Source organism: Pholcus phalangioides, unplaced genomic scaffold (genome assembly GCF_987345545.1).
Source record: "Pholcus phalangioides strain wild (caught in Gottingen) unplaced genomic scaffold, Ppha-v1.0 ptg000018l_1, whole genome shotgun sequence".
Taxonomy (NCBI): domain Eukaryota; kingdom Metazoa; phylum Arthropoda; class Arachnida; order Araneae; family Pholcidae; genus Pholcus; species Pholcus phalangioides.
Window position 1 is genome coordinate 1,509,295 of NW_028301611.1, and position 24,952 is coordinate 1,534,246.

Below are 24,952 nucleotides of genomic sequence, written 5' to 3' on the forward strand. Positions count from 1 at the left end.
TAGGTGGCACTCTTCCACACTAGAAGGTGGGAGTATAAGAAAAGTTCCCTCGAGTGTTGTCTCATTTCGCAACAACTACTACCAAACCAGACATGCACCTCGTCCATATCCCTTATACAAACAAATACAAATACAACGCCACCACAGGCAAATTGCCCAACGAGGTGGCTGACTCAAGAACATCATGGATCCCCCAGCCATTTTTTCGAGGCCCTACCTACTACTACACTACCTATTTTTTTCGTTTTTTGGCACAGATTTTGAAATTTTCAGGATTTCAAGTTTTTCAGGATTTCTAGTGCACATGGGCCAGCATCAAAGGTGGAGTCGATAGATCTCATGTATATGCGCATATATGAATTGACATCATCATCATCATGGTCCCCCCCCCAGACTTCCAACTCTATCTCCGCCTATGCTAGTAAATATTTTGAGGTTTTTTTGCGTATTTTGGCATTTTCAAATGCATAAATTGGTATTTTCAAGTGCATATCTTAGTATTTTCAAGTGCATATCTTGGTATTTTCAAGTGCATATCTTGGTATTTTCAAGTGCATATCTTAGCATTTTCAAGCGCATATTTTAGGGCATGTTTTGCACCTTTTTAAATACATATAATCCGGGTCCTATTGATGAAAAACCATTTCATATCATCTCTATCCCCTCGCATAACCGAACACCAAACTGAATATGTGATCGATCCCCAAAATGTCACACACACACCACCCTTCCCCCACCCCACCCCATCGCCACTAACCCAAGCTCCATCTAGCGGACAAACAACACAGAAACAACTCCAGGAAAGAGATTTCGCTCCGTAACAACGAGATCACGCTCGAGACTCCGTCAGTTTCGCTGCGAATGCGATCGAGTCAACACGCGCGCGTACGTACACTGCTCGTCATAAAACTTGTGATTATTATCATCATTATTATTTTTTGCGGCGAGCCTGTGGCTTCGGTTCCCCCCCGACATTATCGGTGGTGCGATGGAATTCGTATGAGTAAATAACAACATCCAAGTGTGATAACTCGTGATAATTATCATCATTCGTTGTCAACCGAAAGGATTGTATACTTGAAAAAAAAAAAAAAATTACAAGAGGGACACAGAACTGTCTCGTTTATCCGGCTCCTTTGGCTTTATTCCGGGTGAGTATCTTCCGTGTATTGAATTATTTACTTTGTATGTGTGTGTTGAAGACAATGTAATTTATGTGTTGTTTGTTCAGAGTTTTTGCTGTGTTGTTTTTCCCAACTGGAAGCCGCGTCTTTCTTGTGTGGTGCTTGCTTACATTTTTTTCTTTTCTCTGGTTATGGGGTGTGTGTGTAGTGGAAAAAAAAGGCCCGGTTAAAAGCTTTGGACCGGTTCTCGAAGGCCATGTGCTTGCTTGCATATCCTATATAGAGCAAGAAAAGAGGCCGGTCTTGTTTGTTTGAATTTCTCTGCCTTCATTGTCCGATCAGAATTTTTGGTGTTTTTTTTTTTTTTTGCACCACACCTATGTAAGAAAATTATTTACTCCATGTTTATTGGATATAGAGCCCAGGCCATATAACGGCCTAATCCATGGGTTTTTGTTTTCTTGGAAATTGTGGCCTGTTTTGCTGGCATGGTGCTCTTCAGATAATATTTATGCGTTTTTCGGATTGGTATGAAAACTGTTTTTTTGTTGTGGCTGTCTATAACGGGGAGTTGGGCATGGATGTTCAAAAAAAGCTACGGGTTCAAGACCCTGTAATTTTGATTTTCGCAGTAGAAAATGAGTGGGCGTGGACATGATGCAGGCTGAATGTTGTGCAGGTCGTCCCGTATATACGGGATTCCACCCCATACGCAGGAGGGATCATAGGTGCGCTGCTTTGTACGTTTATTGATTATTGGAGAGAGCTCATTACAAAATTGATTGCCCCCCCCAGGTTCCGGTGTCTATGACCCGTTGAAAGTTCGAGATGGGTGACCAATCAAAAATCTTTGGTGTAGAAAAGTTCCTGTATGTATCCCTTATGATAGCGGTTCTCAAGGTGTGTATCGCGGCTCCTAATTGGCATCACCAACCCATATCAGCTGTTGATATTGATGAGTTCAATGCTTTGAAGAATCTCTATGTTAAAAGTATTTTGGGAAAGAGTCGCGGGGGTGGCAGAAAGTTCAAAACCCACTCCTCTGAGACGGGCCCGATTCCGCATTGGCAAGTGGGGTACATGCCCTAGGCCCCATAATTTTAGAATCACCCAAAATGTTTGAACAATATCCATTACACAACCGAAAATCTTTGACCCTAATCGCAGTGGGGCCGCAATTCCTAATTTTCAAATTCCAATGCTCCCCGTGTCAAAGTCAGGCCCTATCGAAGACGTGAGATTTCTCAATACCACATGCAGTATAAATTCACAGAACTTTAAGCCAAGGCTTTATCCCAACGAAAAGTCAAACTCAACAGTGTTTTTTCCAAGACAGTGACTCCCAGTTGCATACATCCCCCGGGAAGGTTGGAAATCGCATAAATGATGGGAGCCTGGATGAATTTGGTTCTTCAAGTTCAGGCTCAAATGTATTTTTATTCCATTCTGCTACCCAGTGCGGCTGCACCCTTCCGATTTCCGTGTCTGAGGATTGAGAAATTTCTTAGATTTGTCGAGTGTCTGCTCAATTTCGAGACGCTCTAAATCGGCAACATCCAAATCACCAAACAATTAGATACGTTATCATTTTATCTACAAGAGGTATTCCTAACCGGTAGGTATTTCACGGCATACCGTTTGGGAATCACGATGACGTGGGTTGAAACTAGATCCTGAAGAAATAGGGAGAGCGGAAGAGATAGTTTTTTAAATCTTGGGTTCTCTTCCGTCCAGACCAGTACTAAGTTAGCGCTCTTGCGGTAAACCCGGGTTACATATACACGCACCAAGTTGCCCCGTGTGACATAGTCTAACACCACCCCCTCCCACACACATACATTTTTCAAAAGCATTTAAGATTCTACTGAATTTTCATTTGTTGAATGGTCATATGTCTTCAAATTGGATCTTGAAATTCCTTTTTACTGGGTTTGACCGAAGTTAATGTTGGTGGGCAATAAGAATATAATTTCAAGGGTTTCTTAGGACTTTGGTTCCGCCTACGTTTCCCCAAACGCAAATCCATGAGAAAACGTAAGCGGGAAAACACTTTAAATGGGGAATCTCGAAGAGTATTTTGAGCGCATGGGAAGAAACTGGGACTACGCAAATACGTCCTATTAGGCAGAAAAAGCGTTCTAAAAGACGTTATAAGCGGAATTCATTGCATTTCGAAGGTTTCTTAGGCCATCGGGGTCCGTGAACCATCCCCCCCCTTCCTTCCCCGGCAGTGTGGCAGTAGGTTGCTAACTAATCCACGAGAGGTGTTTCAGAACCAATCGTAAATTAGAAGGAAAAACGAGAAGTCCGTTTCCCTCAGTGTTTGACCAAGGCATGGGCCCCACTCGTTGAAAAGTACCCAAAGCAGAGCAACAGGCCTACAACGGTAGAAATCTTCACGCATTACACTTCATAGACCGAAAAATAGATGGCGAATAACAGCACTATAACAAGCAAAACAAACTTCGCTAGGTTCACAACACGGACCGTAGAGGAACTTGGACGAAGTACATGTGTGGTTTAGTAGTAGCCGGGCCCCCCTTTTAGAACCCATTAGAACCATTCCGGCATGTACCAATTTGTTAGAAGTTCCTCAGATGAATATGTACGACGTGCATGTACGGTTAAGTAGTAGTAGCAGGGTCCCTATGCTGGAGCATTTGACAGGCTTTTCTATAGTGAATTTATAGTGTGAAAAAAAAATATAGGAACCGTCCCAGGGTCAAGTCCATTTCAGCCCTATTCTTGCCAGGGTCCGTGGGTCCCCGGGTGAGTGCTGATTGGAAAACAGCGCAGTAAACTAGCCCATTGATATTTTTCGGGTGATTTGCTGCTTCAAGAGCTCTATAGAAGTTTGTATTTGTATTTACAGTGGATCCCGCTTATAACGTTTTAAAAAAATGCCATGAAAAACGCTGTAAGCGGGAAAACGCTTTAACCGTCAAATCTTAAATACTTAGTTAATTAAGATTGAGTTACTTAGAATTGAGACCACGCAAAAATACGTCGTACTAAGGGGGAAAACGTTATAAGTGGGAACTTTATCAGCGGGATCGATTGTAATTTATATCGTCATGTAGCTGTCGGTGCGTTTGCTAAATTTTTAGCCATTTTTGACCTCCTCCCCCTCTTGTCAGCGAAATTTCGTCATCAGCTCTGCCCCTCTGAATCCAACTCATATTCTCATAAAGGGTGGTTGATGACGTAAACATTATCCAAATCCCCCCCTTGTCATCAAAAGTCAGCAAATCGGAACCCCCCCCCCCCATCGATGATGACGTATTACTTGAACGGCCCCTAAGGTATCCAACCAGCTGATTAAAAAAAAAAATTCAACATTCTTGCTTCTAGTATGAGATGAACAACATACCATGTCTAAAACATACACTGTGGATATAACACACCGAAAACACTTACAACGTAGAAAATAATTCGGATATAACGTACCGCAATCAAAAACCTATCAAAATAAAGTGATTTGGAACGCAGAAACTGACTTATTTGTGTAACATGTATTGCATGTGGGGGATATTTTGGTGTTTTTTAATATTCTTGCCGAAAGCCGTGGGAATTTTCGAAATAAAATGACAATATTTTCGCGGAAATAATTAAAAATGACCGTGAACAATCAGTGACACTGGCGTTCTACTTGGTAGCCCCATTACACAATATTTCGATTATTACATTGAAGTCTATTATCTCCAGACCAGACCAGAATTGAACGTTTCCGTCGCTGCCCAGCCTTTGCAGGCTGTCTGGCGACTTACAGATCACCAGGGGTGGTATGAGAAGGAAAAAGACAAGTTTGTGCATGTGTGTAAGGTATGTAGTGTATGTGTGTGTGTAGAGAATGAATGAGCCAGGAGAGTATTGTTTACAAATCTTCGCGAAATGAATGCTCATCGAGATAAAACACAACACAATCGAAGAACAAGGGGGCAATGTCTTAAGGGAAGTAGCTGATGATATGCTACCCAAAAACCCCAACATTATAAATATTTACATAATCGAGAGACACTGACCAGAGATGTTTGAGTTACTGTTGAACCGTCATCAGTCATATAACCATAATTAAGAACGTCAAAGAAAAAGTTATAATGAAGACATGACACATACCATCTCTGTATTGTAATAACATCAGTTTCAACACGATACGAACCCAATGCACCATTTTATGCAAGCTCAAATTATGAATAAATGAGAAAAATTATTAATTGCGAAAAAAAAAAAAAAAAAAAAAAAAAAAAACATATAAATGCCTCTGAATTGCGATCACAGCATCCGCAATATCAAACAAAACTGATATTAGATTGATAAATTGTTTTGAAAAAAAAAAAAAAAAATCAAAATCATGAAAATGTTCTGCAAATTACATCAATTCGTCACCCAATCCACGCTCAGCAAGTCCATTGGCCTAGAGTGTACTGTGGGTATTCTAGGGTCATAATAGACAATTTCTCTAAGATGCGGGTGTTCAGAAGATCGTAGCCTGTCAAAATGAGCATTGGCAAGCTCCTTGATATAGTCCAAGATTAGTGGTAAGTCAAGATCTTTACGGATGTTTTTTCCTCTCACATACCAGGGGGCTCTGGTAAACTGACGAAGAATGATGTTCTGCTGTGTCTGTAAACGTTTCATATTTGCAAGACTGGCATGAGCCCACACTGGGGCAGCATATGTCAGAATAGGACGAATAATAGTTTTAAAAAGAATTACTTTATTCCTCAACGTTAGCCTGGCCTGTGGGAATGTGATTCTGGATAGCATCCCAACTGCTTGTGAGGCCTTATTTCTTACGTACATCACCTGAGGAGAAAATGAGAGCGACTTATCTAGTATACAACCTAGATACTTGACTTGGAGTTTTCTTGTCAACACCGTATTGCCGATGTATATGGGAGTTCTTGGAAACTTGTACCGTCTTGTGAAGAGAATATATTGACATTTTTGATGATTCAACTTTATATCGTTGTCTTGGCACCAGTCCTCAACGTCTTCAGTTGATTCTTGTAAATTTTCAATACATTTTTTCCCTTTTTTGTGATTGGTCAACAGGATGGCATCGTCAGCAAATAGACCAAGCATTCCGCGCTGAGGAGCTGGGAAGTCATTGATGTATAGCGCAAAGAGCAGTGGTCCCAAACAAGAACCCTGCGGAACAGACGCTCTTATTGGTCTAACAGTTGAGAGACAGTTGCCATTTTTGACTTGGAATCTTCGATTGGAAAGGTAACTGTTTAAAAAGATGATGAAATAGTCAGGCAAACCCAGGTCAATTAGTTTGGATAATAAGGTCGTGTGATTCGTTTTGTCGAAGGCCTTACATATATCCAGACAGAGAGCACAGACATGTTCCTTGTAGTTGAACGCAGTCATCACGAACTCGGTAACTCTGTGCAGCTGAGTAACGCAAGAATGCCCCCGCCTGAATCCGTGCTGCTCACTTCGAAGAATGCTGTTGAAGGACAGGAAAGCGTCAAGACGTGAAATATAGATACGTTCAAAGACTTTAGAAATGTTACTGAGTAAGCTGATAGGTCTGAAGTTTTGAGAGAAAAGTGGGTCAGTTCCAGATTTATGAAGAGGTTTGACAATAGAAAGTTTCCAGACATTAGGAAAATAGCTTGTCTGAAGCATGCTATTAAATATATTAGTGAATGATTTGAGGATAGAAAGAGGAAGATTTTTAAGAGCGAGATTTGAAATTTCATCATGACCAGAAGCTTTTTTAGTTTTGAGTTTGTTAATCATGCCCCTGATTTCGTCAACATTGGTCAAACCGGCAGCACCCATTCCACGCAAGGCATCCGAGCGAACTCTATCCAGGAATTCTTGAACTTTTCCATGATGAGCTGAAGCAATACTTCGAGATTGCAGACTGTTTGGCATGAATTGCTTTTCATAGTTATCAGCAAACGTTTCAACAATCTCTTCATTTGTATACAACAGTTGACCTTGTTCGTTTGTAATTTTGTCCACCGCTGGAGATTTTCGTTTACAGATTTTCCACGCCTTCCAAAGTGAGCCATCGGATGCTGTGGCCTCCTCAATGAAGTCTATTATCTTATTATGTTCTAATGTATCAGTACTATTGTGGTCTAAAAATAAAGTAACCCATTAATAATGAAAAAAAAATCTATGTTTTAACTATTTTAATAGTGAAATTATGCATTATTTGAAAAAAAAAATTCTATACATTTCTGTGAAAACTGCATGGAATATGGTCTTCACTGTTACTTTTAGATGGTAGATGGCAGTGGAGTAAATGATTGTTGTGTTCGGTAGTAGCGGAAATCCCTACTGTTCTCACAGCACAAAATCTTTACTTATTTAGAAAACTATGCACAAAATAATGTTGATTCAAGGGAAATTCATCAACAATTAGTTTGTTTTTTTTTGCAATTTATTGCATAAACATGGACGATTTCGAATGAAAACCATTTGAATATACTCCAATAATAATAAGTGAAATCAATTAGATTAGGAAAAAATGTATGTATATATATATATATATTCTACGTAATATTCTGTACGTACTGTTCTCCAATAAATTTTCAAAATTCCTCAGAATCTCAGCCAAAAACTCTATGTTCATGTTACGTCAAATTTAATTACGTGCTGCGTGAGTTTATTTTATTCCAGGAAAATATCAATAATGCACTTTATGCTCGCACACATTTCGGTTATAACATACATTTATAGTTAATACACTTCGGTTATGACGTACATTTATAGTTAATACACTTCGGTTATGACATACATTTATAGTTAATACACTTCGGTTATGACGTACATTTATAGTTAATACACTTTGGTTATGACATACATTTATAGTTAATACACTTTAGTTACGACATACATTTATAGTTAATACACTTTGGTTATAACATACATTTATAGTTAATACACTTCGGTTATGACGTACATTTATAGTTAATACACTTTGGTTATGACGTACATTTATAGTTAATACACTTCGGTTATGACATTTATAGTTAATACACTTCGGTTATGGCATACATTTACACTTCGGTTATGACATTTATAGTTAATACACTTCGGTTATGACATACATTTATAGTTAATACACTTCGGTTATGACGTACATTTATAGTTAATACACTTCGGTTATGACGTACATTTATAGTTAATACACTTCGGTTATGACATTTATAGTTAATACACTTCGGTTATGACATACATTTATAGTTAATACACTTCGGTTATGACGTACATTTATAGTTAATACACTTCGGTTATGACATACATTTATAGTTAATACACTTTAGTTACGACATACATTTATAGTTAATACACTTTAGTTACGACATACATTTATAGTTAATACACTTTGGTTATAACATACATTTATAGTTAATACACTTCGGTTATAACGCACACCTTTATAACACAATTATCTGATGTGGCCCGTAATCTTGTATGAATTTTGTATTACTTAATTAATTAAGCTGCAAATCTCCAGATCACTCAAGTCACCAGTGGCATTTTACAATTCACGTAAGAGGCCCCCAGTATTATTTGAGAGCACATAAGTGCTCCAATATACATATTACTTATTATTACTAGAGACCAGCGGCATATTCACAGATCACTCCAGCAGCACGTGACACAATTCCCGAGATCTTACGCTTCCCGTAATACAGTTCCACATTACTCGTGCAGCCCGCGACACGATTACAGATTACTCAATTGACACGTCGCATATGTACAGTTCATTCAAGTGGCCCGCGGCACGGTTTCAGAGCATTTAGGTGGCATTCGGTGCAGTTCGACATCACTCAAACGTCCCGCGGCACATTTGCAGATCACGTAAGTGTTCTGCAGTGCTATTCCCGATCACTTAAGGGTACTTTCACCGACATGGTTTAATCCCTTTACGATCACGCACGTAATATTGCTTCCAAACGCCAGTGGAATTAAATTCAAACATATGTTTCATGTGTTTTCTTCTCTCTCTTCACCATCGCGAAGCTTTATAATAACCCTATCTCAACTGAAGTTGCCTTTCCTTTCACATTTTCGGGAACTAAAGTGGCCCGCACTCCACTAACAGTTTCGCACCCTTGTTACAAGCAAAGGGGGTGGCCAACTTCTTTCTGTTCGCGGGCCAACACATAATGGTCAGCTGTAGCGTCGCGGGCCGCATCAGTGGTGCAACTTCGGTGTATAAGCCGCTCCATTATTAACTGAATTAATTGGTTAGTTATTAAATTAATTTGGTCACTAGAAATAAGAAGTTTGTTAATCAAGAAATCTGCCGTTGGAACCGATAGTTCAAATAATCACAAATTTAATTTTTTCACGGTACTTTTACCTTGTTGCGGGCCGCACGAAAGCACTTCAAGGGCCGCATGCGACCACCCCTGCTCTAGAGTTCCCAATAACATTTACAGTGGATCCCATTTATAACGATTTTCACGATATGGTCATGACAAGAAAAACGTTGTTAATGGGAAAACGCTTTAAACGGGAAATCATAATTAGAAGACCACGAAATAAATTCTTACTGAGCGGGAAAACTTCTGAGTGGGAACGTTATAAGCGGGATCGACTGTATATTACTTCGCAAGATTTCCTTAGAATATAAATATTACTCCCGAAAATTTTGAAATAGATCGTCATTTGCACCCCGATCCAGGGAAATGAGAGATCGACCTTGACTCAGTTGGAGCGACTCCCGCCTGAGTTAAAACTCCAACCATTACTCAAAAAAGGCGCAGCATCTAATCAAGCGCAATTCACGGCTTGTCGGGGATGGCGGCATCCCACGGCTTTGATGGAAAACACCCTCTTTTGCAACAGCTCTAAAGACTTCATTTTCTTTAGAGAGAGCACCCCGTCCCAGAAAACTTTTCTCCCGATAAGCAGCACAAGCACCCCCTTTCCCTCAGGATCTCTTCTCTCTCTCTCTCTCCGGTTCCAGGAGCCGCGAGGAAAAGTTTTCCTCAAAACTCCTACACGTCTCTCTCACACGTATCTATCTCACTTCCAGCTGAACTTTTAATCCGGGGAGTGAACCACTGGGCCAATCGATTCGCATCCTCCAAAAAGCCATGGGTACAAAATAACTCTTGAGAACATCATCAGCAGCAGACGTTTTAGAGCTCCCGGAGGGGCGCGCGGACGGATGGGTGCAGTCAGTCGCGCGGGTGGCTGGCCGGTGGAGAGAGAGAGCACCCCATCCTTCGCTCGCTTTAAATCCTCTCTTTCCACCGTTTTAAAGTGCATCCCGGACGACTGAAATGAATGATTGCACAGTCGGGGTGGCCTACGCACCAGTTTTAAAACGGGAGAGGAGGGAGGACCGTAATGATCTTCGTGATCATCTCTCTCCTTCCAGACCCGCTCGATCGTTAGAAAACTCTAGAATTCCCCACCTAAAATTGTTCTCCTCCTTTTCCAGGACGATACAGACTGAATCCAAACTCGAATGGTAATTTCTACAAGCATTGAGGAGAGAATTTCCCCTCTTTTTACCTCTTTCAACTCCTTTTTCACTCCGGGAACTGACGTTAAGAGAAGATTGTCCGGGACTTCTGGAACATGTGATTATTTTCTATTATGAATCTTGTCCTGGAAAAGAGTGAAAGTTGGTTTTTTTTTTAAATTCTGGATAGAATGTTCATTGACTGAAAGAGCTGAGAGAGAAGGAGTGTGTGTTATGGGGTGAGAATGTTATAAATCCGGTTATTATGCATAATCGAAAATCGTATCAATCACTTTTTAACAGCGATTTTTGCTTAATACCCGAGCGTCGTTGGTTAATTTGATAATGATAAAAAATATTACACTTTAACCGTCGATTATGCATAATACCCAAGTGTCATTGGTAAGCATGATGGTAAATCGTACTAAATTCATCACATTTGCCGGTCATTATTCATAATCGCTATATTGTTATTGGTAAATACTATAAAATAATCCCATTGTCGTGATAAGATTTACTATTTAGATGACCGTAGTTGTGAGCCTCAGTGTGCACCGGATATAATGAACTCTGATTTAACGAATATTTTCCAACATCCCCCAAAATAACTGAAATTTACTCCCATTTGGCGAATTTTGAAATCGGATCTCGGTATAGCGAACTCGCCTTCAACTAATTTCACGATTGTACCCTGATGTAATGAACCCCCGCTTAATAAATTGTGTGCTCTACCCTGATATAATGAACTCTTTAACAAATCCCGCGGTCGTACTCCGATATTACGAAGTTCTATTTAACAAATTCTTTGATTTGACGAAGTTCTTATCTAACAAATTCGCACAGGGATTCGAGGGGGAAAAAAGCCCGTGAAATCGTGAAATTCATTGAATAGGAATTCGTTATATCGGGGTCCGATTACACAACACCTACTCCGTGACCCATTTGGGAATTTGTTTTCTTATTTATCAAATTCACCAATCACAAGCTGGTTAAAGTGATGTTTTTAGTATTTATCAAATTTACCAACGACACTTGGGTGTTGTGCATAATCGCCGTTAGAAGTGATAAATTTAACTTGCCCAGACGACTTTCGATTATGCATAATAACACGATTTACCACATTTACCGTTGAAACCGTGTTCCCTCACAAAAGCCGGCATACCGTAAAACCCGAAAGTTTTTTTTTTTCACTGTTGATGTCTGGTCGGTTCCCGGCATGCCGGGAAAAACGAGGTTGAAAAGGATCAAAGTATGCCTTCAGCCAATTGGGTTTTTACAATAAAAATACTAAAGAATTTCTCAGTCTATGACTCGGATTTCCCGGCGTGACGGCTAATGTGAGGGAATACGATAAAAGGGGGAAAAGAAATTTTCCAGGTCGCTGTCAGTATCGCTTTGTTGTTTTTCCGGGTCGTTTGAGATTTTTTCCCGGAATCCTTTTTTTCCTTTCTTTCCCGAGTTTTCTGGAAAACGTGCTCGAGTCGCTTTTATTCCAGTTGAGACGGACGAGGATAAAGATGTTTGTGAGGTGAGGGGTTTTCTCCTCTTTCTATTTACTGTATTGTATCCCTGGCACTGAGTTGTGGAATTGCCATTTGCTTTTTTTGCTTTTGGCAATAACGGGAACCCCCCCCCCCCCCCGCGACAAGCATCAACTCGAGAAATCGTGCGTCAATGACAAATTTTGTGCTCCTGGAATTGTGTCTGGAATAGAAAGAAGCCTTTCATTTTGGCCCTTTTTCCTAACGTGATTTTGGATAGGGTATTTGAATAGAAGTGAATTTGTTTCTGGTAGCATTTGCAAGAAAGAATTGAGTGGAGTGATCGAATCGGATTCTTTTCACTTGGTTTATAATCCCTCTCCAATGCCAATGTGATGCCATTTTTGTGAATCAAGGGTATATTTAACCTTCAGAAGAGTGCGGGCCACTTCATTGATCTAAAAACGTGTCGCGAGCCTCTTAATTTGAGTGACCTGCGGTGTTCATATGTCAGGAGTGTCAATTGAGTGATATAGGAATGTGTCGCCATTTTTGAAATCAAGGGTATTTAACATTCAGAACAGTGTGGGGCGCTTCATTGATCTGGAAACGTGTCGCGAGTCTCTTAATTTGAGTGACCTGCGGTGTTCATATGTCAGGAGTGTCAATTGAGTGATATAGGAATGTGTCGTCATTTTAGAATGAAGGGTATTTAACCTTGAGAAGAGTGCGGGCCACCTCATTGATTTGAAAACATGTCGCGAGTCACCAAATTTGAGTGACCTGCAGTGTTCATATATCGGGAGTCAATTGAGTGATATAGGAATGTGTCGCCATTTTTGAATCGGGTTTATTTAACCTTCAGAAGAGTGTGGGCCACTTGATTGATCTGAAAACGTGTCGCGAGACACTTGATTTGAATAATCTGCGGTGTTCATATGTCGGGAGTCAATTGAGTGATATAGGAATGTGTCGCCATTTTTGAATCAAGAGTATTTAACCTTCAGAAGAGTGTGGGCCACTTCACTGATCTGGAAACACGTCGCGAGCCGCTTACTTTGAATAACCTGCGGTGTTCATATGTCGGGAGCCAATCGAGTGACATACGAATGTGTCGCGAGTCAATTGAGTTATCTCGGAATATGTCGTGGACCGCGTGGGTTATCTGGAACTGTGCCATGGGTCACTAAAGTACCTGTAAATGTGCCGCAGGCCGCCCAAGTGCTCTCGAACTGCATCGCGGGTCACTGAAGTGCCCTGGAACCGTGTCGCGATGATCTTTAAATATGCCGCGGGTGACTTTAGTTATATGAAAATGTGCCGCGAGCCACTTCAGTGTTGTAGAACTGTGCCATGGGTCACTGAAGTGATCTGTCAATGTGCCGCGAATCGCTTAAGCGCTATGGAAGTGTGCCGCGATGATCTGTAAATATGCCGCGAGTCATTTGACTGATCTCGAATTGTGGCTTGGGTCACGCAAGTGATATGTAAATGTGCCGCGGATCGTTTCAAGGAGGTATTTACCGACCTGGTTTAAACTATAGTCACAATTTCTTGAGAGATCGACGCGGATTTGTTAAATTCAGGTTTTCAACTAATCTATATTGATATTATCCAAAAATTGTGACTACAGTTTAAACCACGTCGGTGAATACGGCCTTAGTGATCTATGAATATGCCCCGGGTCATTTTAGTGACCTGAAGATGTTCCGCGGGGCACTTGAGTGATCTGGAACTGCACCGCCGCTCACTCAAGGGATCTGAAAACGTGCCGCTTAGGTAATTTTTACAAAATTAGTTTTGAGGGCGCGGACGTAATCAGGTGACTCCAAGGGGCCACAGTTGGATCGCGGACCCCATAGGTTGACCATGCGCACGGTGTACGGAATTCGAATCCACACGGGAATATCCCTGAGGCCGGGATTACAATATAAAAGTATGATAAAAGGATTTTAAAAAAACAACCACCACCAATAAGCCTATTGGTTAAATTTGCTCGAATGTTACCGATATGCTTACTGTTGGATTTTTTTCCAAGTTCTGTAAAAGATCTTTTATCAAACTTTTATGCTGTAATCCCGGCCTGATTCACATTCTCCAAATTTTGCAGCCGTGCCAATGCACTACCAGCGGCACGACTGTTATGGCAGGAATGTCTCGAAGAATTAAAACAATATAAAAGACAAGAATAAAACACGAAAAATCCGGTATTTTTTGTTTTTCCGGGACATTCCGACGCTGATTCCGTGAAAATCCACACACGTCAAAGTCGCGTGAGTGATTAGACCCGAATCCCGACTAGAGATAGAATTCTTTTTTCAAATCGACACATTGTCGTCGACGCGGCGAATTCCTAGAAGAAGACAACGTCCAGGAAAAACTGTTGGGTTTTTTCTTCTCCTTTTTTTAGTAGCAGGGGTACCTCCCTGGAGAAGGATAAGGATTCGCAGATACATCTAGGAAATATCAGTGTTTTCGTCCTCTCGAACCGAAATCCCAGGATCCGAACGTTGCTGCTGCTGCTGGAAACATCCGCCACTCAAATAATCCCTGCACATCCCTCGCTCCTGATGAGGTTTTTCTCAGGATTCTCTTCCAGGATATTATTTCCGATTACGATTTAGATGATAGCAGAGAGAGAGAGAGAGAGAGATACGCAAGTCGAATTGGTGTTTGGGACGGAAAATTGACGTGTTTCTCCCCCCCCCCTTCCGTCCCTAAGAGACAACCTGCTGGTCCGGGATTTTCTCCAGGACACTGTCGCTGGGCCATTGCCGGTTATTTATTCACGCGCTGTGCGCAATATCCATGAAAATCCTTAGGATTTATACCCGGATTCACTATCCCTTTTGATACTTTTTGTTTTGTTTGTCTCCTGCAACATAAAAGCAACATTGCGATTGGAAATGTTAGGTGAGGCTTATCTCTGAAAAATAAAATAGAAGTTGCCAAGCTGAAAATATTCTGGGAAAAGTACAATATATATTTTTTTTCTTGCCAACTTTTTCCCTTTGCCCTACCGGGATTGGCAATAACTTTCCTCTTCCGGATTCCATCTATTTTTATAGTTCCTTCTTATATTTGTATATATATATGGAAGGAATTGGAAATTTTTTGTTATAGGTGGCATCATTCCTGTCGTTTCCTGCTTTTTTGTCTATTCCCTGAATTTGGGAGAATAGTGGCTGGGTTTTGTTTTTTTAGTAGTATTTACTGTCTCGTGTCCTCGTTGATGGCTGGACTCGGAGAAAAAGGGGGTTTCCGACCTCCTACAACCCCCGAGAGAGGTGCGTTGGTCTAGGTGTCCATAGGAAGAACTATACAGGTTGATTCCGGGGAAAAAAAAAGCCATCGCCAAGATGGCGATTCAGGCATACGACAGCGATTTAAAATGACATAATAAATAAAATGACCTTTTTCTTTCTGGTAAATACTCGGAAGATTTTGTGATGTTCCCCTGACTCCAATTTATCAATCACAGATGGAAAATTTTAGGCGCCAGTACCAATTTTTCGGTAGCCATGGCAACCTGGCACCTGGATTTGTCATTTCCTGCTCCTAGGATTTAACTTAGAATCAATGCGTTCGGCTGAATCGGGAAAAGATTTAGGAAAGGAAAACAAGGAGATCCTGAGTTTGATCCCCGTAGGTGTCACAAAGGTGGTCGGCTGAGGTTGGCTTTTGCTTTGATTTTTTTGCCCTTCAATTCCAAAGATCACCCCGTGAAAGATGCAGAGCAACATACCCTGCAGTGACACAAGATATCCACTCATAATATTTCGCTCACAATTTGAAGTGTAGACGGCTCAGCACTAACGTCACACGCGCGTGATAGACATATACACTCTTGTAAATTGCACAAAATGGCGATAGACCGAAGTTGTTCTCAGTTCAGAAGAAAGATTACTAGTTGTTTTCTGGAGATCTATGGATATGAAGCGTTGTGGGAAATCAAAAGAGGCATATTGAATATATGTTAAGTATACGGGGGGCAGGGGTGGGGGGTATACATCGGAAATACAAATTGCGTAAATCAAGTTTTGGTTGATTTGTACTAAGTCACATCAACGCACAGTTCTTAGTTATTTTTTCTTAGGAATCAAAGTAGCGCAGGTTCAAGTTGATAAAGTGGCCTACAGATTGTGTGTGGCGATAATATACTTTTCCTGGCACGATAATGGTTAATAATCTCAAAAATTCGAATTTCTTTATTCTGAACAATTACTTCACTGACTCACAACACTTACATTCTCAACCCCCCCCCCCCTCTCATATGTGAATGATTTATCTCGGGAAGCATAATTTTTATGATATTTGGTCTTGAATATAGGCGATTTTTTTTTTAACTGGCGACATTTTAACTGCATTTCGTTATTTATTCAGCACGAATCAGCGATGCTTGGCGAGAAAAGGCTCAGGAGGGTTCACCTACCATCCGCAGAAGAGTTGAAATCTCGGAATATAAGGCGCTTCTTCTCCATTGAACCCGAATCTCAACCGATATATATTTTTTTTTCCTTCGCAAACCTGCCGTGGAAATCTATATTTCACGATGGACGTATAAAAAATTCATGCCAAAACAGAACCTACTCTACGGTATTCAGCGAGAGAATTTCAGTTAGGGCGAGTTCTCTCCATTTCCCGGAGGTGTTTCCTCACAAATCCTGGTCCCCCTTTCTTCAGGAGGACCTCCCCCCCTGACCATCAGGGCGTTTTCTACGAGGGAAATGATTTAATTACTGCCATTCTCTCTCGGCCAGAATCTGTGAAGAAACGGCAACTGTGCTGCCGTATTCCTCTCCTTGGGTGCCTCGGAGTATAAATTGCACCTAGAATCCTCTGGCCATTGCGAGGGGAAATAGGAGACCATCTCGACCGTTTGCAATTCCTCTCCCATCTACCTCGCTGCGGATCGTTGTCGGAAACATACCGACGCCTCCCACAGGAATGAGGAATGGGCAAAAGCTTATTGAACTCCTCGGGACCCCGAAAAGGTGGGAATGACCAACAGCGAGATGCTCCCCCCGCCCGCTCCCGAGATCAAGGGATCATTCAAACCTTCTCCCCTCCTCATCTTTTCTCAACATCCCCTGGAGGATTTCCCAAATAGACACGAGTGTAGTGGCCGTGTAGGTGACAAACGGCATGAGGTTTGTTCCTGAGGAAAAGAGGATATGGATTAGTTCGTAATTCTTCCATCTGACACCAATCCCCCCACGTTGTATAGAGTAGCCATATACTGTATGTATTGGTGGGACTTGGGCTTTGGTGAGGCATTGGTGGGGGGGGGGGGGTCCTGGGGAAATTCGAGCTTCAAGTGGGAATAGAGCTGTCGATATTTGTTCTGAGGGGATTTTCCTTTTTCGAAAATTTTTCCATCTTCTCTTTCCCTTATCAAATTTAGTGTTGTGTGTGTACACATATCAAGGGATTGAGAAGATTCTGGGAGAGCGAATTTTCTACGTATCCCAAAGTAAGACCGGTTGTTCCTGGGAGATCCTCTTCGAAAACATGAGAAATCAGCTCCGGATTCTAAGGGCTATGCCATCTCCAGTAGGAGTCGTATATATACAGGGGGGTGTCTCATAAATCCGTAAATAGTTCAAAAATTCGTAAAATCTGAGGAAATCGGTATATTTGAATGCGGTTTGCGGAAAAGTTATTCTCGGGAAGGGATTTTTTTTTTTTGATACAGATTTAGTTCATATTTCTGTCGATAGAGCAAATTGTGCGAAGCAAATCCGGGATTACTAATCCTGTCAATCTCTCTTCAGTGTCCGAAACGTTCGTAATGCTTCAGCGATACGTATAGCTGAGGTAAAACAACTTAACCGATAGTACTTTATCCCCCACGATGCCAACATCACAACGAAAACTTTATGTAAGCTCCAGTGACAGAAAAATTTAGAAATGATCTGTTAACCATTGCACCCTGCATTTTCTAGGTCCCCCTGATTTGCATATTTCCAGTGATTTGCTTTCGTGCAGTGCCCTCTATCGAAAAAAATTTGAACCACCCTTTTTTTTTAACCAAAAAATTCCCCCCCCCCTCCCTCCCCCGTTAGAATTGCTTTATCGCATTCAAATATGAATATTCAAATTTTTAAACTTTTTATATGAATTTATGGGGGGAATTGAATTCACGTGTTTTTCCCCCACCTGGGTTAAGCGGAATATCGCTAGGTTTTAAAGAGATATCGCTGCGGAGGCAGTTGAATGAACCCACGTCCTTTCACTTTCCGGGTGAAGACACTAGAGGCAACGAATATCTCAATCTTTCCCTGGAAAGTGAAAGGACGTGGGTTCGATCAACGTCACCTATAGAACGAGGCCTTCGCACGAAGTTTGTGACGTCCAAAAAAGAAGGCCATTTCTTCTACTGCCATTGGATATACTGTAAAAAAGAGGTAAAGATATTGTATGCTGTATCCAATGGCAGTAGGTGGAATGACCGCCTTCGGTGACGGGATGAGCTTCGTGTGGAGGCCTTGTTCTATAGGTGGTGTTGGTTCGGTTCCCGCAGGGGCAGTTGAATTTTCCTCTCTAAAATCTAGATTGTTGACGCTATTTCAATCGTTTTTTAGGGGTGCCACAACCGTTTAAGACGAATTTTCAAAAATGACTTCAAAAAATATTTCATCCCACCCTTTTTCTAGTCGCGAGCACTGACTGTACCAATCATTAAAAAGAAAAAAAGAGCACCCTTACGGTAAGTTTGTCATAAAAATGCGTGCAATCAGGATGATTTCAGTCCTTGAATGTAATTTGTACTAGGTGTTTAATTGGAACGCTGATCAAGAGTGACGGCTAGCACGAAATCGAAAATGAGCGTCGAATACTCTGGGTGCTTCAAGGGGCACCGCAGTGCTCGCAAGCAACGGGTTGACGATGCGATAGTGTAAACGTATGCGATAGAAACCACATTGAACGTGATGTTTTTAAGACTGCAGTTTTTGAACACATCCAGTGTTTCTGATCTTACGGATGAGCTCAAAAACTGCAATCTGAGAAAATCGCTTTCAAAGTTTTTTTTTTTCTTGTAGGCCCGTACATTTACAGCAGGCATCTTCAATCCGTTGCTCGTGAGCACCATGGTGCTCCCTGAAGTACCTAGAGGGGCTTGCGAGCACTTTATTAATGTCCCAATCAAACAACTTGTAAGAATTGCATTATATAAAATATTAAAATGATATTGATATTTCCGGCATACGTATGTCTAACTTGTCGTGAGGGTGCTCTTTTTTTTCGATGATGGATACTGGCAGTGCTCGTCACTAGGAAAAGGTTGAAGACTCTTGGTTTACACTATAATTCATTATTTATTTCGTTTATTATGAAAGAACAAATTAACCGATTGACACAACATTTTTAGTATATTTCATTTCACGTTGATTGAAATGTTTATTGAAGTCATTTTTGACAATTCAACTTCAAGACATCCCTTAAATTGTTGATGTTTCAAGGGTTCTATGGATTGTAGATGTTGTTTCAGGGGTTTCCTTGGATTGTAGATGTTGTTTCAGGGGTTTCCTTGGATTGTAGATGTTGTTTCAGGGGTTTCTTGGACTGTAGATGTTGTTTCAGGGGTTTCTTGGATTGTAGATGTTGTTTCAGGGGTTCCTTAAATTGTAGATTTTGTTCCAAGGGTTCTGTGGATTGTAGATGTTGTTTCAGGGTTTCCTTGGATTGTAGATGTTGTTTCAGGGTTTCCTTGGATTGTAGATGTTGTTTCAGGGGTTTCTTGGATTGTAGATGTTGTTTCAGGGGTTCCTTTGGATTGTAGATGTTCCAAGGGTTCCCTATGATGTAGATGTTGTTTCAGGGTTTCCTTGGATTGTAGATGCTTCAGGGGTTCCTTGGATTGTAGATGCTTCAGGGGTTCCTTGGATTGTAGATGTTTCAGGGGTTCCTTGGATTGTAGATGTTTCAGGGGTTCCTTGGATTATAGATGTTCCAAGGATTCCCTATGATGTAGATCTTTAGATTCATCCATATAATGCATATGTTTCAATGGCTCATGATGATGTTTCAAGCATTCTTCATAATGCTGATGTTCCAAGTTTTCTCTAGATAATATGTGTCGTTTTAAAGGTTCCCAAGAACAGATGTAGAAGTCCAGAATTTTCGTGAAAATATGAGCCTATAATATGAGCCTTTCTCGGTCCCTGTCTCTATCAAAAACAACAAAAGCAGTGCAAGTAATTTTGTCAAAGCTGCCTTTCATTTCCATCAAGATGTCTAGTTATTCGTCAAGGAGAACATTATTCCCTCTGGACGCGTCCAGAATGTACGGTTGGATGTGGGGGGCCACCTACAGCTCATCCGGGATGTCTGGGCTATTAGCCACCTTTATGTCGTTCGTTCTCTCTCTCTCTCTCTAACAGCAGTGACAGGAAACATTAGCGCCGCATCTCTTAACAAGACACACGACCCCGAAAAATAAAAGCACTACATGGGTGGGCTGATTGTTCGGTTATGTGCTGACAACACTGTTTCATGGATATTGTCCATATGAGGCACTCGGCAATTAAATTAAATTGCTTTAGATATCTATTCTGACCTATTTTCCATACGTGTTCAATCAATCGACGACAGCTTGAATTGGTTCCTTCTAAGAATGGGGGGGGGGGGGGGCTGGGGGCTCTTTCTTGCGCCAGAATCGTCGCCAAATGACGTTTTTCGCCTCTTGATTGATTACCTTTCGTAATTAACACTTGATGAATTTCGAGCGTTCTCCTCTCTAATTAATTTCTTTCACGTTCTCGCCATGTTTTTTTTTTCTCCTTTGATCCTTTGTGCCAAGAGGTTTTCCCCCCCCCCCTTGAGTTTTCGAAGATGAAGACGCTGGTGAGTATTTATTTCACTGGCGTCCTCCTCGTGTCACTTGTTTTGTGCCCACGCGATTCGCTTTATTATTATTATTTTTACTTTTAAATGCATGCCTACAATGATCATGTGCAGGGTCGTAGATCTTCGCGTGTGGGCCATGACACCATTTGAAAAATACACAAAACGTCCCAGTGTTTTTGGACATTCAATACGGCCTAACTCGAGAGGGGTGACATCCATTAATCTTCGTGTCACGAGCTGTGCGGTGAAATTAACACCTCTGCATGTTTATTTACTATTATTTTTTTTTTCCACCATTTAACACTGTTTTTATGAATTTTTGGCGTGGATATGTCTTATAAATCTTGATGCCAAGACGTGAAAGTGACAAAAAGTTGGAAGATTTCGACAACATGTAGTTTTCAGTGGTTACGAGAGATAATTTCCCAAGGTTAAACCCTTTTAATTGACAAGCATTGAGATATATCCAGAGGAGAAAATTTTTGAGTGGTAAAATATTGAGCAAGTGAGGTATTCTACCCTGAATGGTATTACATGAAGGGGGGGGGGGGAAATGCCGTGGCACTTAAAAGTATGGGATGTTGCATTTCAGGGTATTATGATTTACGCAGATTTGAATATAATATGAAAATGTCATTTGCTTGTCAACTTACGTTTAGTATATCATGTTGAAGAATGCGTAGCAATATGCTTGCTCAACAAATGGTATTCCCCTCCGAAATGCAAGGGTGTAAAATCGTTCTTGCTTGTATTGAGAAATAGGTGACTTTGAGCCCTTCTGCTGGTAATCATAGAAACTTCATGAACATCTCACAAATAAAAAGCAAATTTTTAGAAGTTTTTTAGCACCATAAATGCGGAAAGGAGCTCAAAATATACAAGGCTTTTATTTGAAAACTATAAGAAACTCATGTTATTTCAGAGAAACAGACAAATAAATGGTTAAAGAATGATGATGTGTGTTTCAAAATTTGACGCGCTACCTTGCGTGACCAACCAGAGAGCCTGTCGATGTTACAAGTTCCGCGCGAGAGGGTTGATTGCACAGCTCTGTTGGCACATTCGGCCAATTTTGCAATATCTAGCGGTGAAACACGTTGAAATTTCAAAATCGATCTGTTCAGACAAGGAGGAAAAAAAACCTGTAACTTTGCATAAAAATGCATATTGTCGGAACCAGGATTGACTGGTAACAGGCACCGACTTGGCATTGCGACTGAAAAATTTGAATATGAGCGCCTAAATGTATTTATATGCAATTACTAGAGATACGTGAATTTCGGAAAAAAAATTCAAAATCAAAATTTTGCATTTGCTCGTGAAAAATGTTTTTTTGGTCAGAAAAATTTTGCATCCATTCACAGAAAAGCATTTTCAAATAAAATATTTAAAAAATCTCATATAAAAATCAAATATCTTCAATGAGGTAAGACAGTGAAGTCAAGGATCTCAAGCTATTCCTAAGGCGCAAAGTCCGACATTGGCTTGTCCAAGTAATAACACTTTCGCGCATGACTTCAAAAAAAGGCATTTTTTTTTGTTGTAAAACATTTTACAACAGAACCTTGATTTTAGACTTTTTTTTTTTAAGGTTCTTATATTTCATTTAAAGTTCTAATTAGAATCTTTAATACCGATTCCTTGCTGATTGAGAGAAGCGTCAAGTAACAACGTCGTCTCTACGGAAATATCTATCAAACGTGCCTGCTGACAAGTAAAACCAGAACACCCCCATCTAAAACGCACTGATGCTTCGAATGGAACCACGGGATGTTGTTGGTCGACGTGGTAGGTAGATTCAATGTGATATTTTCACTTGCAAAAAAAGACCTGGTGAACTCATTAACTCTTCAGAGAGCGCCGTGAAAGAGATCGTGGCATGATTAACTATTATGTGAAGTGTTTATTTTGTAACGAATCGGATTTCTATTTACTTTGAATAGTATAGCAATCGGGGTTAATCATCACCTCCTAGAGATAGAAGACCTCTGCACTGTTCCACAAACGTCATTCAGACTACCTAGCAAGTTTGCCACATTTTGAAACACAGCTTCCTATTTCGTTTCTTCTTAATTTGGCGTAGAATCTTCCCGATTGGCTCACAAATACCGCATAGTGATTGGATGTGGGGCATAGAAATCGCCAATTCTGAACCCGATCATTTCTTTTCCTCACAACGATGATACTGGCACGAGCAGGGAATTTTTTTTTTCCCTGAATATTCTGAGGGAAAATGGACTGCTTACTGATGTCACAAGTTGAGTGTGGAAACCTTCTATCTCTAGGAGGTTCTGGGTTAATCCGCCTCTGATTGCTACGTTGCATATACGGCCTGTACAAAATGTCTGACCAAGCCTATTGATATACACATGTTTTTGGGACAAAAGAAAAAAAATATTCTGCATATTCTGTCAGTCTTCGACATTTCGTTTTGTCACAGTTAGGAGCATTTATCATGCGTTAGATTTGTGATTAAACCCAAGTGCTGGTTCGCGAAACATTTTGCCTGATGGATGATGATTGTTTGTTCGGCTAAGATACATGAAATCGGTAGGCTTTCTGAATATTTCTTCAAACTGAACAGGTAAAAAAGTGTCGTTTTTCTCCACCGGGAATCGAGCCCGCTACTGTGCGTGTTTTAAAAGGAAAAAACAGATTGTCGCTATGTTTAGAGGTGTCGCGAGTTCGATACCCGGTTCGTCCTTGTCAGAAAACTTTCCTGACACAGGGGTACAACTAAAAACGGTGACTTGACCGCAGCCAAAAATTACCACCGCAGGGAGTCCCCTATCGAGGGGTTAGCGCACCAACCTCTCGTGAGTATAAAAAAACAAGCCTGCCGTTCGGAATCGGCAATTAATTGTAGGTCCTTGTCTAATTAGCCCTCGTGTGCAGAAAATGACCGTGGTGTGACAAAAATGATCACTCTATGGCTGCGGTTCTCAACCTTTTCTGACTCGCGGAGCCCTTTCCCGTGTATAACTTCTATGGCGGAGCCCTTTTTAGTATATTATTTATATGGCGGTACCCTCGAGGTCTCCGGTACTATAAGAATTATACTCATAAATATCGCTTGAAATAAAGCTTTGCGCTAGATCCCTGCGGCCACCTATCAAATAAAACGAAAACTATTTGTTTTAAATCCTTCAAGTAAAATTGACTGTTGGTTTTTTACGGGTATACAGCCTGAAAATGTGGTGTGATTTCATTGTATTGTTTATTTTCAGGCTACACGACGATGTGAATATTATGCGTTATAATATAGGTTACTATGCCGCAAAATTATTTTTGCGTAAACATAAAAGCACAATAACCGGTTTTTGTGGTACATGAATTTTACACCAATGCGTGGCTTAGAAATGAAAAAATATATGTGGTATCATACCACGTGCTGTATATTTTCATGCTGTCCACTGGTTCAAAGTGATTTGTAAACATGCCGTGGGTCATGTGAGTGACGTGAAACTACACCACGTGATGTGCATATGGTAATGTGCCACTCAGTTGATTTAAAAAAAAATTAGGTTCCACGTCAAGAGCCGCATCAGATGACTCCTAGCCGTGGCGTTGGCACCCACCCACGGGAATTTGTAGAACTTCTTCGAGCACCCTCAGAATTGATTCATAAATCAAAATTTCATACAAGAAACTTTCAGAGAGGAGCACCAACATGTTCAAAGCACTTCCGACGCCTCATTCGTTCCGCGGACCATAGACTGAGCATGTATGTGGCGTACACCCTGTATATTTTATAATAAAAAAATATATATAACACTATCCAAACCTGGCCTACATATGACGCAATTGATTGCTTCCATCATGTGAAGAATCGGTCACACACACACACACGAATTACGCTACTGGTACCAGCATCTGATAATCATCCTTCCACTAATTTCGTAGGTTTGGTCGGAGTCCAATGTCCACACGCACACAAATATGATGATTCACCTTAATGTCATTTTTTGGAAGGGGGAGGAAGAGGAGGAGTCTCGGGTTGGACCCTTCCGATGATATTGGAGAGTCATTATGACTACCTCTCTCATCCC

General features: G+C 40.8%; 1 protein-coding gene across 2 annotated transcripts in view; it reads left to right on the plus strand.

Moving 5' to 3' along the window:
- The first annotated feature begins 831 nt into the window (after window positions 1-831).
- LOC149071513 (semaphorin-2A-like) overlaps window positions 832-24,952 on the plus strand; it is a 422,721-nt gene continuing 398,600 nt past the window's right edge. The window contains exon 1 of one of the 2 annotated variants that reach the window (XM_089247967.1): window positions 832-1,151. The gene's annotated coding sequence lies outside the window, so the exon portion shown is untranslated. The remainder of the gene's footprint in view (window positions 1,152-24,952) is intronic. The other variant, XM_089247968.1, reaches the window with a different exon arrangement.